We start from the raw sequence: 15,660 nt of genomic DNA, 5'->3' as shown, positions 1-15,660 counted from the left end.
AATTTTTATCACTATATTTTCACAATACATCTTAAGTGGTAAGTTATTATTAACTGATATTGGTGAAAAAAAAATAATTTTTATAGAAAGAGAAAAAAATAGTTTTAATAGTATGTTCAAATTAAAATCAGTATTAATTTTTATCAGAATATTTTCACAATAAATCTTAAATGGTAAGTTACTATTAGCTAATATTGGTGAGAAAAAAATAATTTTTATAGAAAAAGAAAAAAATAATTTTAATAGTACGGTCAAATTAAAATTAGTATCACAATATTTTTCACAATAAATCTTAAGTGGTAAGTTATTATTAGCTAATATTGGTGAGAAAAAAATAATTTTTATAGAAAGAGAAAAAAATAATTTTAATAGTACGTTCAAATTAAAATCAGTATCAATTTTTATCATAATATTTTCCCAATAAACCTTAAGTGGTAAGTTATTATTAGCTAATATTATTGAGAAAACAATAATTTTTTTAGAAAGAGAAAAAAATCATTTTAATAGTACGTTCATATTAAAATCAGCATCAATTTTTATTACAATATTTTCACAATACTTTCACAATAAATCTTAAGTGGTAGGTTATTATTAGCTAATATTGATGAGAAAAAAATTATTTTTTTAGAAAGAGAAAAATTGATTTAAGTATATGAAGTAGTTGATTTAAGTATGAAATAAACTCTTTTATATATAAATTGTCATTTTTGGTAATTTATCTCTCAAACTGCAACTTTTATAAGTGCTAGCCAAACACTCAACTTTTTTAAAAATCACTTTTTAACAGCTTTTACCAAACACTCAACTTTTTAAAAAAGCACTTTTTCATTATGCACTTTTTTAAAATTCAATTTTTTCATTATGCACTTTTTCAAAAACGCAGCTCTAATACATGTTTAAGTTGCGTTTGTCAAACGTAGCTTTGTTAAAGATGAATAATAATAATAATAATAAAAAATATATATATATAAATATATATATATATATATATATATATATATATATATATATATATATATTGCCAGGACGGGCCCTACCAGAAAAACGCAACTTCAGAGCTATAGGTCGGTTCACTGTGGTACTTTGCGATGCGTTTTGAAAATTCTATCCATCCTATTTTATCATCCCAATAAGCTACTTTATCAATTATACCATACCATTTTACAATACTCTCAGCATCCCAATTTTTATTTTACAATACAACACATTAAAATAATATTTTTACACAAAAAATAATATATCCCAAAACTCAAATAAAAACAAAAAACCCAAAACCCAGTGAGAGAGAGAGAGAAATTGATAAAGTGAATAAAATATTAATTTTTGATTTTATAATTGAGTTACAGTGCAATTCTACCTTTAGAATTGCACTATAGGACTATTGCAAATTTTTTTGCAATAGTTGGTGTTTGCAAGTATGGATGCTGGGCCTGTTTGGTGCATTAATGTGAAAATTTTCTTACATATAGCATTTGCAATACCAAATGTGAATGCTCTAAGAAGCAGATTTGGTACCGATCCGCGCCGAATAGTATTGCTACATTTTGGTCTCAGTATTAACTCCCTCTGCCTCATGTCTTAGTACTAACATCTCTCTCTAGAAGGAGGGGGGGGGGGGGAATTTGATGGAATGATTTGATATCATACTGGTTTTTTTTAAAAATTTTTAAGGGTTGAGCTAATTTTTTTTGTAAATTAGTTTTTTTTTTTAATGTTATTGGTGGCTTTGTTGTTGGGTTTCTAATTTGTTTTTCTAGAATTTTACATTTGTAAATTTTTTTATGGGGCTTCTTCTTTTTGTTCAAGAGGGTCAAAGATTTTGTTTAGAGGGACAAGTGAAATTTTATTGGCCAAAATTTAGCAACTATAAACGGTACGTTATTAGATATAGGAATTGCTATAGCCTAATTGTAAAACTAAAATATCATATTTTATTGTTGGATACTTGGGTAGAACTTAGAAGAGAGTGAGGGCAAGAAGAGAGAGAAATATATATATATATATATATATATTATTTAATTATGTAGTTTATATTATATTATTTTATTGGATTGTATATAAAGATAAGAAATAAGATATTGATTGTATTATATAAAGTGAGTTGGTAAAACAAACAAAATAGAATGTAAAATAAGTATTTATACATATATCTATCTATTTCTACTACGAATGTAAAAAGGGTGAAAAAACTCACCTTTTCACATGTGATAAATTCGAGCTGGATTTTCTTTTAAATTTTTTTTAAGGACATTAGATAATAAGCCATGAAAGACGGAGGAGAGATATAGAAAACTCTTCTTCTTTAAAATAAATAAATCACTCTATTAGTGTTAAAACAAAACTGAGCTAAAAAAAAGGAGAAAGGACAGAGTCGGTGATTGATCTCGATTTCTCCATCATCCATCAGCTATTCTCACTCTTCAAATTTATGCTTCGTTCGTTGGGTTGCTAATGGAATTTTTTTTTTTTTTTTTTTTTTTTGAGATGGTGGTTGCTAATGGAGTTATATATATATATTGAAAGATCAAAACAAACGCCTTACTTAGATTAAAAGTATAATGTGAACAATTTTTACTAAACAGTCTTAAATTGAATTACTCTTGCATCGTCAACATTTTGTTATTGTGTAACGTTTGAGGAATTATGGTTTTTATTTTTTTTAGTTTTGAGATTGTTTTAAAATTGCAGACTAGTTTTTTATTATTATTTTGATTGACACTATTTTTATTGTCTTGGTATGAATTTTCCACCTAGAAAATTTTAAGTTTTTTTTTTTTTAATGATTTTGATCATACTTACCTATTAATCCAAGTCATGTTTAAATCTAGTTTTGTCAATCAACTGATTATACAAAAGTTTTTAGATGTTTTAAGTGGGATTTTTTCCCATTAATGTATTTCAATTTGTAATTTGCAGATAAGTTAATTTACTTGATTCCCTATAAATTTTTAGTCTTACTATGAATTTCCGGCATTTTTTGCCAAATAATAATTTAGAAAAATGCACTGGGTTAAAGTTATTTAATTATGTGATTTTTTTTTTTAGAACTTGAGTTTGTCAAACTCGAGTTCCAAGTAAAACTCGAGCATACCAAACTTGAATTCGCATTATGGCAATCTGATCAAACATAATGCTTGGAACTCAAGTTTTACTTGGAACTCGAGTTTGATAAACCCAAATTCTAAAAAAGTGTTACATTACTAAATAAGTTTGGTCAAGTGCAATTTAACAAAATTTTCCTAAAATTATGTTGTTTAGCAAAATCTTCCATGAATTTCCACTAAAGAACTTTCTTTTCTTTGAGATATTAATTAGTTTTTCTTCTAGGTGATGTTTGAAATGTGAAGAGTCGTAAATGCAATTTCTGATAATGCATGTAATATCTTTGTCATTTGAGATATTGTATATGGCCTTTTGCTTAGTCTAAAAGGAAAAAGTTAGTGCGTCTATGTTTGTGTCAATTTGCAATCAGTTTATGCTTGTGTGCGCAAGCATGTGTGTTCAATGCTTCAACCACACAGCTGATTGTTTAACTTGCTGCTTAACCTGTGGATAATAACATAACCTCTCTCGTATGGTTCCTGAATATATGATAACAATCTTGCTTTTGACCTCAATCTTGATTCTTAACAAGTCAAGCTGCCAATTTGTCTCGAGGAACTTATTACAATAGCAATACTAGATCATAATTTTTTTTTAATTATTATTTTCCTTCATTATATGCTACAATTTTTCTATGTTATCTGTTGAGCTTATGTCGGTCGGCATGAATTGTGTCATAGTTTCTAGCTGTTAGGACATATATGTTTCACTTGTTTAGAACATATGTCATTCTTTTATGTAATTGACTAATCCTTTGACAAAACGCACTTTACTTGTAATTGGGCAGATTTAGGATGAGTTTTATGCTTCAAGAAACTGTGTTTCAAGATCAAGTATTGAAGTCATCAAGTCTGTCCAAGAAACAAGCTGAAAAGTGCAAGTTCAGTAAAGCTCGACAGCTAGCATGTGTTGAGGTTTAAAGAGCTGTTTCAGCCCCGTGGCTCGACAGCATCTTGACACCTCTATCTATCGAGGTTTAAGAAAAACAGATTTTGAGTTCTGTTTTGATTCCAATCCGTGGATGTGTCTTTGGGCCTTCTTTTCTCCTAACCCTAGACATATAAAAGGATTTTTTTAAGGGCCGTCAAAGAGTACACAAGTTGCACAAGTATTGAGAAATCCTTATTCAAGCAAGTTGTGACCTGAGACAAAGTTTTTGCCCTAGTTCATCTCTCTTGTGAAGAAGTTGCTGTGTAATGTACACCGTAGGGTTTTGTAACCAAGCATCTTCTTGATTTTCATCGTGTGGATGAATTGAAGAACTTTGTAGCCAACAATCTTCTCTAGTTGGTGATTGAAGTCGTGTATTAGGATCCGCGCAATTGGTTAGTCACATACTTGGGAGCCATGCATTGAAAGGGAAAATTGTTACTACAGATCAAGTCCAATTGGGTATTGGGGTAAGGATTCAACTGTAGGTTGGTAAGATACTTGGGATTCTTTTACTTGTAACTGCTTGTTGTGATAATAGTGGAATTTCAAGAGTAGTGACCTTAAAATCACCTGGTGGGGTTTTTGCCGTGTAGGTTTTCCCTATTCGTAAACAAATTACCGTGTCATTTAATTTCCTCTGCATACTTAGTTTAATTAGTGATTTGTTTATGCTACCATGCAATTTGCATGTTAATTTGATTAATTAATAATTTGGCTAATTAATCAACTTAATCCATCACAAGGGGTCAATACGTTTTTGGCCTATCAAGTGGTATCAGAGCAGACACACTCTAATTAGGGTTAATCTTTATGTGTGATCCATTGACCCTTGTTTGTCATGATATAGGTCAGTCTCTTATTATACCTCCATTGTTTGATGGTACTAACTATGCATACTGAAAAGTACGCATGAGAGTTTTCTTGCAGTCTTTAGAGAAGGTGTGGCAAGCTGTGGAGATAGGCTGGACCAAGCCTAAAGAAGTGCCGGCCGATTGGGATGATGCTAAGATCAATGCGGTAAACTTCAACAGCAGAGCATTGAATGCCTTATTCAGTGCGGTCACTAATGAGGAGTTCAAGAAGATATCTTCCACTGAAACTGCTAAGGAAGCATGAACCATCCTCTAGACAACCTATGAGGGAACAAAGGCTGTTAAAGATTCGAAGCTACAGAGGCTTACTACAAGCTTCGAAGAAATTAAGATGGAGGAGGATGAGTCGTTCGATGAGTTCTATGCTAAGCTCAAGGACATAGTGAACTCAACCTTCAACCTTGGGGAAACCATTCCTAAACCCAAGATTGTGAGAAAAGTGCTCAGATCTTTGCCCGAGAGATTCCATGCCAAGATCACAGCGATAGAGGAATCAAAGGATATTGACAAGATTCCTCTAACAGAGCTAGTTGGTAATCTGCAAACCTACGAGCTAGGGTTGACAAGAATTGACAAATCAGGTAAAGGCAAGATCATGGCATTGAAGGCCAAGAGCAGTAAGACAGATGAGTCATTAGATGATGAAGACTCTAAGATGAAGTCCTACATCACCAGGCAATTCAAGAAATTCATGAAAAATGCCAATGGAAAAGGCTTCGACAAGGACCATAGGCAATCCAGTTCTTCTCAGTTCAAGAGCCAAGATAAAGGGAAGAAGGATGCTAGGGATAGCGGTCAGTATACTGTTCCCGTAGGACCCAAGTGCTTCGGGTGTCAAGGTTTCAGTCACATGAAACATGAGTGTCCCATATATCTCAAGAGCATTGGGAAGAGCAAGGCACCTGCTGCTACTTTGAGCGACATTGAGCCTGAGGATGATTTCGACAATAAGGATGACGGAATTTTGAATGCCTTCACTGCCACTGTTAATCCTACTGAAAGGATTGTTGAAGATGTGAATGAAGAAGAGGAATTGGTGGAATCCAAGTTTGAAAAGATGGATGATCAAGATGATATCCATACAGCCTATGAAAAACTGTACAAGCTTTCTGAGAAGCATGAGAAACTCTATAGGCTAACCACCAAGAAGCTTAGTGATGTGGAACTTGACCGTGAGGAGCTTTCCACTAAGTTTGATGAAGCAAATCAGACCATTGGGGCACTGAGATTCGAGAACAATTTCTTGGCTGAGAAGACCAAGAAGCTTGAAGCGGAGCTGTTTCAAGTTAGAGCTCAATTGGAGATGACATCAAGTGCAAAGCTAGATGAGATGCTCAACATTCAGAAATCTGCTTCGGATCGAATTGGATTAGGGTATGAATTCTCTTCTTCTAATATTGCTTCTGCTAGTACTATTTTTTTTGTTCCTCCTGCAAATAACATTAAAATTGAGAACAATGATGTTAAAACTGAATTAGCCAGTGGGAACCCAGACAAGGGTAAATCCATCTTAAAAGCACCCCCTAAGCTTGACAAGAAGGAAGCTAAAAACCCTAGGACTAAGAAGGCTAACTCTCAAAAGCCTAACCAAAAGAAGCAGCATCTCTGTCATCATTATGGTATTGCCAGTCATACTCGACCAAATTGCTATAAGTGATTAGCCACTCAACAGAGCAATGGCATGATAGCATCTGGGAACCAGAATCAGCTTTAAACCTCTCTTGCTCCTCTTGGAGATCTTCTCAAACCCCTCATGTTCCTTTCAAACTTGAACGGTTTCAATTCTTCCCCCTCATCACAAGTTCAAGGGTTTGCCAAAAGGAAAGTTCTTCCAAGGTGTGGAAGGAAAAAGGTTCCAAGTGATTTATTCACTTTTTCTCTCTCTCCCCTTCTTGTTTTTGTTTTTGCATTACTTGTGTGTTTTGCTTTACTGTTTTGAGTCAGTCTAGTTTTATGCATTGTTTTGCTTTGATTAACATGTTTTTGTTTGCTTACTTTTAGTTTTTGTTTTATTGTGTTTTTTTGTTATAATAAAAAAGAAAAATTGAAAAATACAAAAACAATGTGTGTTTGTGTACATTGGTTCTTGTGAACCTTAAAATGGCCATTGAAACAGAGTTTTTTAAACTTTATATCTCTTGTACCTTAGATGAGCATCTCTATGCACAACTAAGCAAGTGAGCTTTGTGGCTTTTTGTTTATGATGAGTAAAGTTAAGTGATCTCTTGTACTTAACACTCGTATCACTCTTTTTGACGGGTAGGACTAGAAAATCCAAAGAGAAATGCATAAATTACCATCTCACCACTATTACCCACCAATCATGATACGACATCTGTATGCTTCGGCATAGCAAAAGTGCAATGTCAATGACATCTGTATGCTTCGGTATAACAAAAGTGCAATGTCAAAAGCTTAACATAATTGGGTATTTCTTTTCTTTTTTTTGTATACCCATGCATGATTTGCTTAATAAAAAGAAAATATGTAAAGAAAATAAAAGCAAAAAGAACAAAAATGCTTTAAATATGATTGCAAGTGTGTTTTCTAGGAGATGTGAGAGTTATAGGATGTACCTCGAAGGTGATAGTCCCCATCAAACAGTTATGATTGTGTGTGAGTTAAAGTGATTTTCTCATATCTCAAATCGTCATAACTTTGAGACACTTATGCAATCTTGTGATGTTTTCACACACAACACGCAATATTTTTTTCTACTTTTGATACATGTGGAGGTACAATGTGATTTGGCCATCACAAGGTTTACATGTGTTGATGTATACTCACTAAACTGTTTTGACTTGTTTTTGAAATATAAAATTGGTTAGACTTGTTTAGTGTGTGTGTGTGTGTGTGTGTGTTTTGGGATCCATGTGCTTAAAATTGTTGTTGAGAGATGATTTTGAGAGTCTAATATGTTGATTGGATCATTGGTTGAGTTGCATGCGTGATTGCATTCATGTCTGTGTTTTTCCCTTCACGAAAAACTGTTTTTAAAAGCTGGCTCGACACCTCCTTGACACCTCTTCGATACCTGGCTGTCTGTCGAGTTTTTTAGCTTTTTCTTATCGCAATCTCGATAGCTTCTCGATACCTGGTGGATCGATCGAGAAAACTTTTGTCCTCTCAATAGCTTCTTGACACCTTGTAGATCGATCGAGCTTCTGTTCTTGTGTCTTTGCTTTGTTCCTCGACACCTTCTCGATAGCTCTATCTATCGAAGTTGCTTTTCTTGACACATTCCTCGACAGATGACTTGACACCTCTCGACACCTGTATCTGTCGAGATTTATTGAACCTCTATTTAAAGGTTCTGTGCGATCCGGCTTCTCATTTCTCTCGATCTCTCTCTCGATAGCTCTGTCTCTTCACCTTCCAAACCTCTCTCTCTCACTCCAAAACTCTACCTAAGGTTTCTTCATTTCTTTTCAAGCTTTCCTTCACTTGGTAAGCTTCTAATCTTCTTCATTTACATGCATTTCATGTTTTGAAACCTAGTTTTTGGGGTTCTTGAAAAATTTTGGGGTTTTTCAAAATTGATGAGTTATTGTTGCAATTTTTAGGATGGGTGTTATAGATTTGATCTTAAAAACTCCATGCATTGCATCACATTCGCATTTTAACATATTCTCATGCATTTAGATGTGTGCAAACTATTTGTGTGCTAGTAGGTTTGAATTGGGCTAAGCCCATGATGCTATTTATATTACATGTCACATGTTCATGCATTTCCCATGCATACGTTCTCTCTTTTCAATATACTTGTTATATTTGAATTTTTTTGGGACTTCTCTGAGTGTTTCTTTCTTTTCTCCCTCTCTTTCTGTTTACGTAAGTAGTATCTATGGCACCAAAACGTAAGTCTGTTCCATCCCAGAACCCTCTCCGTTCTAGGGCATCTTCATCTTCTGATCCTACTCCATCCTTTGTTTGGTTTCGTGATGAGGATGCCCAAAAGGACTTCTAGGAGAACTTTTCTAAACGAGGTGTTCATTCGGAACGCTAAGTTATTCTGGCGGACTTCGCTGACATTGACCTTCCTGATGTCATTCACAAACGGGAATGGGAGTCACTGTGTGACGTCCCGGTCACATGTCCTTCCGTGCTAATCTAAGAGTTCTACTCCAACATACATGGAACTGATACTTCTGTACCTCTCTTTCACACTCGCATTTGAGGTACGCGCATTGTAATCACACTGGAGTTGGTATCCAATGTGCTTCATATTCCAAGGGTTGCGCATCCTGACTACCCCGGTTGCGAGCGTCTATGAACTGTGTCCAAAGACGAGATGATCTTTGCCTTCTGTGAGCACCCAACTGTTTGGGGTGAGCATCAGTTTACACTACGTCGACCTTTTGCTAAAGGTCCTTGATTCTTGAACATGGTGATGACTTTTGTTTTGTATCCTCTCTCTCACTATAACTTTATCACAGAGCCTCGTGCTCGTTTTCTGTTATCTCTTCTTGAGGATCTTTCCATAGATTTTCCCTCACATTTTATCTTTTTTATCATAGATGTGCATAGGGATATGACTACCCGTGATAAGCTCATCTTTCTTTCCGTTATCACGAGGATTTTACGGCATTTTTCCATCCCTTTTCCCGTGCCCGACCACTTTCATGTCTTGTGTGCCATAGACGCCGCTACCGTAAAACGTAGTGAGGCACAGTTTAGGTCACGACATCCGGTTTCAGTAGCTCTATCCTCCCGTCCAGCTCCATCTAGATCTGCTCGTGTCTCATCTGCTCCCTCCTCTTCTACGAGCGATGTGTCACTAGGAGACATCATGGTGCAGCTTCAGCGCATAGATGCTCGCCTAGATAGGCTCTCTATAAAGTTGTATCAGGTGAATGTTCGTGTTGGTCGCATTGCTCGACGACAAGTGACCATGGGTGGTTTTGCTTCTGAGGTTTCTCCTCCACTACCTCCTGTGGCTTCCAAGTCTGAGGATGATGATGGTGATGACGATGATGCTTCGGATGATGATGTTAGAGATGCTAGCTCTACCGATGAGATGTCTACTTAACACTCTACCCTTTGTCACTCGTGACAAAAAGGGGGAGTAGTTTTGGGCTATGAGAGTAGTCATACTTAGGGGAAGAGCTTGTATATGACATTTTTGATAGGGGGAGTGTTGTTGTTTTGAGGGATGTAGTGAGGATTTCTTGTATCTCTTTCTTTTCTCTACTTTAGATGCATTTTCTTCTTGTACTTAGGTCTTGTGACCATGTATGACATATATTTGACTTATTCTCTTTATATGTTGATGTATGTTTCTTTCACCTACCCTTACATGTGTTGTTTCTTTTCTATCTTTATACACATGATTCTTATTACTTGTATGCAATCTATTATTTTTGTTTCACACTAAGATGCCTTGATGAGTTTTGTTTATAAGTGTTTCAAAAATACAGGTTGTCAAAGTCTACTTGCCATAAACTCTCTTCTTGCAAAGTTTTTCAAGAGTTTGTGTTAGGATAGATTTTATTGTATTCAACAAGTGAATATGAGTTGAGTGATTTATGACTTTTTCTCATATGTTCATTTGTTTGTTGCAGTTTTGTCACGGATTGCCAAAGGGGGAGATTGTTAGGACATATGTGTTTCACTTGTTTAGAACATATGTCGTTCTTTTATGTAATTGGCTAATCCTTTGACAAAATGCACTTTACTTGTAATTGCGTATATTTAGGATGAGTTTTATGTTTCAAGAAACCGACAGCTAGCATGTGTCGAGGTTTAAAGAGCTGTTCCAGCCCCATGGCTCGACAGCATCTTGACACCTCTATCTATCGAGGTTTAAGAAAAACAGATTTTGAGTTCTGTTTTGATTCCAATCTGTGGATGTGTCTTTGGGCCTTCTTTTCTCCTAACCCTAGACGTATAAAAGGATTATTTTAAGGGTCGTCAAAGAGTACACAAGTTGCACAAGTATTGAGAAATCCTTATTCAAGCAAGTTGTGACTTGAGACAAAGTTCTTGCCCTAGTTCATCTCTTTTGTGAAGAAGTTGTTGTGTAATGTGCACTGTAGGGTTTTTTAACCAAGCATCTTCTTGATCTTCATCGTGTGGATGAATTGAAGAACTTTGCAGCCAACAATCTTCTCTAGTTGGTGATTGAAGTTGTGTACTAGGATCCGCGCAATTGGTTAGTCGCATACTTAGGAGCCATGCATTGAAAGGGTTCAACTGGGTATTGGGGTAAGGGTTCAACTGTAGGTTGGTAAGGTACTTGGGATTCCTTTACTTGTAACCGCTTGTTGTAATAATAGTGAAATTTCGGGAGTGGTGACTTTAAAATCACTCGGCGGGGTTTTTGCCGTGTAGGTTTTTCCCATTCGTAAACAAATCACCGTGTCATTTAATTTCCGCTGCATACTTAGTTTAATTGGTGATTTGTTTATGCTACCATGCAATTTGCATGTTAATTTGATTAATTAATAACTTGGCTAATTAATCAACTTAATCCATCACAAGGGGTCAATACGTTTTTGGCCTATCAAGTGGTATCAGAGCAGACACACTCTAATTAGGATTAATCTTTGTGTGTGATCCATTGACCCCTGTTTGTCATGGATAGAGGCCAGTCTCTTATTATACCTCCATTGTTTGATGGTATTAACTATGCATTTTAAAAAGTACGCATGAGAGCTTTCTTGCAGTCTCTAGATAAGAAGGTGTGGCAAGCTATGGAGGTAGGCTAGACCAAGCCTAAAGAAGCGCCGGCCAATTGGGATGATGCTAAGATCAAGGCAGCAAACTTCAACAGCAGAGCATTGAATGCCTTATTCAGTGTGGTCACTAATGAGGAGTTCAAGAAGATATCCTCCACTGAAACTGCTAAGGAAGCATGGACTGTCCTCCAGACAACCTATGAGGGAACAAAGGCTGTCAAAGATTCGAAGCTACAAAGGCTCACTACAAGCTTCGAAGAAATTAAGATGGAGGAGGATGAGTCGTTCGATGAGTTCTATGCCAAGCTCAAGAACATAGTGAACTTAACTCTAGAATGGTTCACCAAAAACACATGGGATAATATGTTTGATCCATCACCAGTTATGCAAGCGGAAGTATCAAGTTGGACGCTTGGGGAGCAGCCAATGAAAGGAATGGTATTCGCGACTAAATTGGTGGTGCGACATGCATTGACTTGGTACGCACTGCGAGAGAATTTTAGGTTCAAAACTGAGCATTCAGACTCAGAGAGGCTTATGGTGAGTTGTGAGAATGATTCTTGTCCATGGTCAGTCTGTGCGATCTGTTGCAAGGGAGACAATGTCTGGAAGATCACAAAATGCAAGGGCCCCCACACGTGCGACAAAATTCAGAATGCTTATGATGGTCAGATGATTGATTTGGTGTTCCTAGCATACGTACTTGAGCGCTATATACGAGAAGACCCCGCGTATAAGATAAAGAACTTACGCCACGTTGCTTTGGCAAACTTAAAACACGAAGTATCTCACTACAAGGTATTTTTTAACTTGCATTCTTTTTTCAATACAATGTAGAGACATCAGTCTTCATGGAAGTATAAGCAAGATATTTTTTCCCAAAACCCATGAATACCTGATATTATGAAAAATGAAATTGAAAAAAAAAAAGAAAAATGAATAAAGAGAAAGAAATATTATCTTCATCTTATAGCCTTACAAGTCTTGATTTCTTTTCTTCAACTATAAAAGTTTAACTTGTATTCATTTCTAACGTAATCATTATGGTTCATATACAAGGTATGAGATGCCAAACAAAAGGCCGTTACAGCTATATACGAGGATTTTTAGGAGTCTTATGCAGAGTTGCCGCTTTTTTTGGCAGGACTTAAGGATGCAAGTACGAGTACAAAGTATAAGTTGCTAATGGACGATAATTATGAACCAGGAACTTGTACATTCAAGTCCATATTTTGGGCATTTCGTCCATGTATTCTTGGGTTCAAGCACTGTAGGCTTGTGATTAGCATTGATGCAACCCACCTCTATGGAAAATATAAAGGGAAATTGATGATTGCAATGGCGACAGATGCTAATAATAAGATTTATCCACTAGCCTTCACCATTGTCGAGAGCAAGAGCACAGGGACTTGGGGTTGGTTCATGGCTTGTATAAGAAGGTATGTTATCGGCCGGAGCAAGTTATGTGTCATATTTGACAGACACCCTGGGATACAAGCTATCTTCAGAGACACTAATCGAGACTTTTTGCAGCCTCCCTTGACACAACATCGTTACTGCCTTCGTCATCTATGCAGTAATTTCAATACTAGATGGACCAATGAAACTTTAAAGAATCTAGTATGGAGGGCAACAAGTGCTACCTAGGAGCGAAAGTTCAATGCCACCTTCAATTTAATTGAGAATGTCAACCGGGATGCACACCAATATCTGAAGAATGTGCCCAAAGAGAAATGGGCTCTAACTTTTAACGAGGGTTACCGTTATGGGGCGATGACTACAAACGTCTCGGAGTGCTTCAATGGTGTTCTAAAGGGTGCTCGTAGCCTGCCCATTACAGCAATGGTGAAATACACATGATTCAAACTGAATGCTTACTTCGATGATCGTTGCAATAAGAGCATAGCATAGTTGAATTCAGGGAAAAAATGGTGTAAATATGCCTTGGATATCTTCATGAGAAATAAGGAGAAGGTGGATCATCACAGGGTGACGAGATTGAGCGCGCAACAACAATCATATCAAGTAGATACATCGCATAATTCAGGGAGTGCTGGACATGGGGATCACACACATAGAGTTAATCTGCTGCAAAGAACTTGCACATGTTAGAAATGGAAATTGTACAAGATACCATGTTCACATGTCATTGCAGTTTGTATTAGGTATCGACATGATGCAGAGCAGTACATTGCCCATGCTATAGCGTGTACGCACTGTTCCGAAGCTATGCTCTCGTTTTTCCTGCGTTGAAAGATAGATTATCATGGCTAGATCCTAAAGAAACTCGAAGGGTTGTCCTTAACCCCCAATTGATCCGAGAGAAAGGTCGTCCTGTCTCAACACGAATCAGGAATGAGATGGACGAGGGCGGGAAGCGGCCGAGAACCACATCATGGAAGGAGGGGGGGGGGAGGAAGGTGCAATGCAGGTTGTGTGATCAAGAGGGGCATAACCGAAGAACATGCCCTAAGCGGAACGAGGTACTGACGAGTGGTGGTCTCATGGACTAGGTACGCTAAGTTTGAACCGTGGCATCCTTCTAAATGCAACTTGAAACAAAATGCATGATATGTTAATGGGCAATAATAATTACCAACTGATACCAGATTCACCAGGTGTATGTTAGGTGTATTCTAATTTTTACTTTCTAAAAGTTGTTTCATTATTGTTCAACTACAAAGAACCATAAATAATCCTATTCAATTTTATCTGTTAGGTTTTTTTTTTTTTTTTTTTTTTTTTTTTTTTTTTTTTTTTTTTTTTTTTTTTTTTAAAGGTAAATGAACTGCTAGTTATGGGGCTCCTTGTGGCTTGGTGTTAATTGAAACCATGATTCAGTCATGTTGTGGTCTACTTAATTTTCTTGGCCATGAGCTTATATGCAGTTTGATAAATTAAGTCCTTTATGAACAAAAACAGCTCTAGTACATATTAATTTTCTTGATCATTGTTGGAATAATCATTTTCCTTCTAATAATTATTTTCCTTGCTTGTGGTAGGTTGTGTTCATACAGTTTGATAAATCATCTCAATCAAGTTTTTCCAAAGGTATTGTACTTCTAGTTGAAAATGCCTTTTGCCTTAAAAGGATTTAGTTGACCATACTATCAAAACTCTAATGGTACCCTAGATGTACTTGGTGGCGTCAACTATGAAAATATTTTGGGGAACGTGTTTGACATCAATAATGCTCAAGACAGTATAAGCTAGTGGATGTTTTCTTGTGAAAATTGGTTCTTTGCAAGGTCAACCAAAGGATAGACCTCAAAAGATGAGATGTCTCCATAATTTTGTATGCCGGTGATTCTCTCTTGACTTTCAAGTTCTTGTGTGATTACCAATTGGAATTTGGATGGACATGCACATATACATTAGTGTAATTTTGGACAGTAATTTTCATACCTATGTAGATGTTAGTAATCTTGATGTCCTTGTTATTTATCAATGCTGAATTACTTTCTTCTGTTAGCCTTCCATAAGAACTTAATGTAGACAGTGAAAAATGGATTCTAGTTTGTATCAAGTTTGATAGCTCTCTGATATTTATTATAAAAAAATAATGATTTGACTCCAAACACTACTTTTCTTGGTTCTGGGATGCTACCATACAATGAGGAAAACATTTGTGGAAACATAAGGTGCTCTGAGCCACATCTTGAGTGTGTTGTTTTCCTGGTTTTCTAATAACGTGAATTCTAACTCCCTTCTTTAACCAATCATTTTTTTAGCGAGCTAGTTAGAACAAATGAGTTATGCCAACGATGCTCAAATGCTTGTGTAAAGCTTGGCCGAGAAATGGGTGTGAAGGTTGTTGATCTTCTTACTGCACTTCAGAAAAGAGATGATTGGATGGATGCTTGCTTCATGTAAGTTTTTGTGCTGCAATGGAACTTCTTATAAGTATTAAAAAAAAATAAACTGATTTATAGCCACCGTCCTTTGGGTCAGATGGCGCTTCCACCCCTCATAAGTATAGGATTGTGGTTTTGGTCCTGGGTCCAAGTCCCGTGTGTGCACGCAATTTACCCATGGTTTCTTTCCTAGTTATGTTTGTGACAGTTTGTCATAACGTG

This window comes from Castanea sativa, chromosome 11, assembly GCF_040712315.1.
Source record: "Castanea sativa cultivar Marrone di Chiusa Pesio chromosome 11, ASM4071231v1".
NCBI lineage: Eukaryota > Viridiplantae > Streptophyta > Magnoliopsida > Fagales > Fagaceae > Castanea > Castanea sativa.
Note: the sequence above shows the minus strand (reverse complement) of the source record.